Here is a 4009-nt window from a genome sequence, read left to right as displayed (position 1 = left end):
TTAAATTTAGGTAATTGAGGAGGAGGGTGTCAGACCAGAGAATTGAGAGAAGAGTGTATCTGACCTGTTTAAGGTGAATCCTTCAATTTGGCTCTCTGGAACTCACAAGAATTTTTTTGAGTTTGTAAACACAAAGTTTTAGACACATACATTGTATAAACAGCAGCATATCAATACCAGAATGACTGTGACAGGTGTTTTTGCACGATGAAAAGTATCTTTAGAAAACGACCAAGGAGAATTTAAAATCTTGATCTTGCAATATAGTAGTGGTAGTGCTCCACCAGAGTTAGATTGACTGCTTATCAGCATTTTATTGATAATGTTAAGACTATGAATGGTAGCATGATGGGAGAGAAATTTGATAACTTGCATTTGTCCTCAGACCTTTATAACTTGTAGGTGCACACCTTAATGACTTGCATTTGAATACCTTAAACACCTTCTTGGTTTGAGCTTTGCATCTTAAAACACTTTATTTAAACATGGTAAGAAGTTATGCCGAAATCTGTTTTGTGAAGTTGTCCTTTTTAAACTGACAAAATCTCAGCCATCAAACTACATCAAAGATCTCTGAAAAAGATAAAATTTTACTTGAGTTAAAGATTTTAAAAAATGACAGAGAACTTACTAGATTGGTTACCTAGAGCCACTCCTCAGGGTCCTCCACGGTCATTGAAGGCAGGGGCTTCAGGACTGTAACTGCCTTTTGCTGTTGATGTAGGACCTACCAGGCTTCAGAAGATCCTGAAGGTTGGGTATCTGTAGGAAGACAGGCCTAACTTACTCTGAGCAGTTAGGCAGTTGATTCCTCTTCTCCTTCATCACTGGAGAGCTTTAGTAGTTTAGATAAAAGACAGTTATGTATGTGGTTAGCGCTTTTACTTGTAGCAGACTGTGGATGGACGTTGTTCTATTCCCGTCTGTCTTCTGTCTTCTTTGGAGGAGTTGTTTAACATTTATAGCTCACTCAACTTTACTGCTTCATCATCCTAGGCGGCAGCTATGTTCGACAATATTGAACCTTAGTCCTTCAAGGGACCCTAATGTTCATTTAAGAGAGTAGACATAGATCACAGGGCTGGATTGCAGAAATTGTTAAAGTAAGTCAAGGGTTTCTTTTCTTTAAAAAAAAAAAATCAACTGAGAGTCAATGATCAAAAGCAATTACATTCCCCACCTACCTACTACTCACACTGACATGCTAGACACCCCTCTCTTTCCATCCATGAACATAGATGCACAGCCTCCTAGTGTAGTGCTATTCGCTGGTCCTTGTCTACTCATGCAATGTTTTAATGAAAGTCACTGGCGTTTTCCTGTAAACTTGGCCGTATTCACTGCCTTAGCCACCTCCATACTATTCTGCCGCTGGCTGGCTGGGCCACTGTTAACCGGACTGTTTGACAAACCCTTGCTTCCTAGCGTTTGGCTACTGTAAGCACCACTGCTTGGTCCTGCTGTAGAATTCAAGAAGAGTTCCACATATCTGCACGGTGTATTTGCTTTGTCTTATAATGCAGCTGCAATGGCATCTTCATCGCTTGCAAACTCGACAGCAGCTTCACTGGTGAATCGGCTATCAGGTCCAATCTCAGTGTGTTCTATCCCAGGCTTGAGTGGTGAACAAAGACAAATGTCTTTCTCGGTGGTTCTTTGTAAGGTATGTGTGTGTACACAGTGTCTAGTGTTGTGCTCTGGAAAACAGAGCCTCCATATCTGTGGTCCAACATTCATGACAAACAATAATTGAGGTCCCTTCCAAATCTGTCTGAAACAAACCCATAGCTATCATTATAGTTATTATACTCAACATAGCCTCTATAACCTCCACCACAAACACAACACCTCATTTCTCAAAGCCAGCTCCTCTGCCAATTCTGTTGTACCCTCCGCCCTCCACAGGTCTGTCACAGGAGCCTGGCTGCTGCATGGTCATGCCTTCTCGTAGTGAATCATAGTGAGCTCTAACTTCACTGCTCTTAAATATTTCGATATGCCAATGCCATAGTCTTTCCTCGTGTATCTTTAGAGCCTTTTCAGGGAAACAAATGGCAGGAAGGCTCCTCTGTACTCACCCTCTGGAAGTCTACCTGCAAAGTTATTCCATTTGGCACAATTTCCGGCCCTGAGAAGAACAGAACAATTTCTTGCTTGCTACATCCAGAGGGGAGTCCTCTAAGCTGTGCAAAAGGTCATTGGTCGTATCATGACTATTTGGAGCTGTGTGCTTCAACACCCAATCTGCTTCGATGGTGTTTGACCTGAATACTTTCACATTATCTGTGCCCCGTCGTTCTCTGTCTTTTTCCAAGGCTATCTGATTTCATCATCTGTTTCACATTCAACAAAAGCCTCCACACTTAGTCTGCCTTCTCTGGTTTAAATTTTGAATTTTAGAGTCAAAAAAAAAAAAAAAACAAAAAAACTACTACAATTTATCAGCTAAGCACGACAAGGGTAATCACAGGATCTTCACCAAGAAGCATGTCTGCAAATTCAAAATATACATGCAGAAAACACCTGCGCATGTTCTCCAAGGAGCTGTGCATGTTTAGAGACATCCTCCATGGGTTGTGTGGGTGCTGGGTTGGGCAGAATGAAAGTAGCCAAGGGGCGATATACGGAGATATATAGTAGGCAAATTATTATAGAACAGCAAGACCGGCCACTTCCTCTCCCCTGGCTGCCAGTGATGGGTAGCCTGAAAGAGGATGGTGCCATTTAGGGACCAAGGGAGGAGTATGTAGCTGGCAATCAGGGATGAAAGGAAGTTGACTAGTATGCTACAGGAAAAGAACCAATAGAAGCAAGCTATATTAAAGGGGACTTATTCATTTGGTTTGTACAGTACGGAGTGGGTAGTCCAACAATGACTGTTTTCCCACAGGAAAGGCTAAACGTCTGGCAGGTGCTTAGTCTACAAGGCTGGAAGCCTTAGCAGTTCCAGTCTGGTGTTGAAGTCTTGAAGGATTCTTGGAAAGCCACTTGTCTTCAGTGCATGCTGGAAAGCAGAAGCTAGGTTCTGACGTCACAAAGGATAGCAGTATCAGTGGCAGCAGCAGAGTGTATACACTCGCCAGCAGGAAGTAGAGGTAGGCAGGCAAATGCAAGAGCTTTTCCATGGAACCTCTTTATATCTAGGCCAGAGGTGGATGCCCATTCAGGAAAGGGTCTTCATCTTTAGTTAATGCTTCTAGAAAACACCTTGGCAGACTCACCCAAAGGCACATCTCTTAGTTGACTCCAGACCTAGTCAAGCTGACATCAAAGAAGAACTATCACAGGAAGATGAAGGATGATGGAATTGGGAGCACGCTGTCCAGGAGGGCCTAGCCCAGGACTGAGGCAAGGGAGTGTGGGGGGAAGCTTTGGAGCTGAGAATCCTGTGGTCTAAGTTAGGCGTTCAGAAAAGTCACACTGCAGCTGTGAATAGTTGGATCTGGAGTAGGAGGAAAGATAGACAGATTCTCTTAGAACTGTGCTCACAGAAAATGACATGACTGCAGCTTATGAAATGGGTCCTGAATGAGAATGGTCAGCTGGGGACTCCGAGAGCCTCCACTCCCTGCACAGTATCTCCAGGTGGGCCTGTGATTCACTCAGCAATGGGCACTTAGGTCATCTAAGCAGGGCATATGCTATCTCTACAAAGTCCCGTGGCTCTCCAGGAGGTGGGCACAACAATGATTGTCACAACTGAAGTGTGACCTTCCCTGACTCTTCAGCCTTAATACCCTTGGCTGGATAGCCCTCCAGGACAGGCTCCATGAAGCCCTCCAAATTCCATCTTCCTTTGCCTTTCTTCCACCCTGTCTGCCAGCCACGAGGGCTGCCCCGTGGTCCCTGAATTGCGTGTCCACTCCCCATTTCCCCTGATTGGAAGCCAGGTCCTCTGAGGTGGTTAATTGCATTCCCCTCTCTGTCCAGGGAGCAGGTTGCCATTCAGCCCAACCCCTTTCTATTTATTTTCTGTTTTCCAGTCTAATTTTGGGCATCTTTTTTCTAT

General features: G+C 44.1%; 1 pseudogene; it reads right to left on the bottom strand.

Moving 5' to 3' along the window:
• Positions 1–1305: 1305 nt before the first annotated feature.
• LOC130881521 (heterogeneous nuclear ribonucleoprotein H-like) lies at positions 1306–2552 on the bottom strand (annotated as a pseudogene).
• Positions 2553–4009: the final 1457 nt, after the last annotated feature.

Source organism: Chionomys nivalis, chromosome 9, assembly GCF_950005125.1.
Source record: "Chionomys nivalis chromosome 9, mChiNiv1.1, whole genome shotgun sequence".
Classification (NCBI taxonomy): domain Eukaryota; kingdom Metazoa; phylum Chordata; class Mammalia; order Rodentia; family Cricetidae; genus Chionomys; species Chionomys nivalis.
This window is presented reverse-complemented; position numbering and strand designations above follow the sequence as displayed.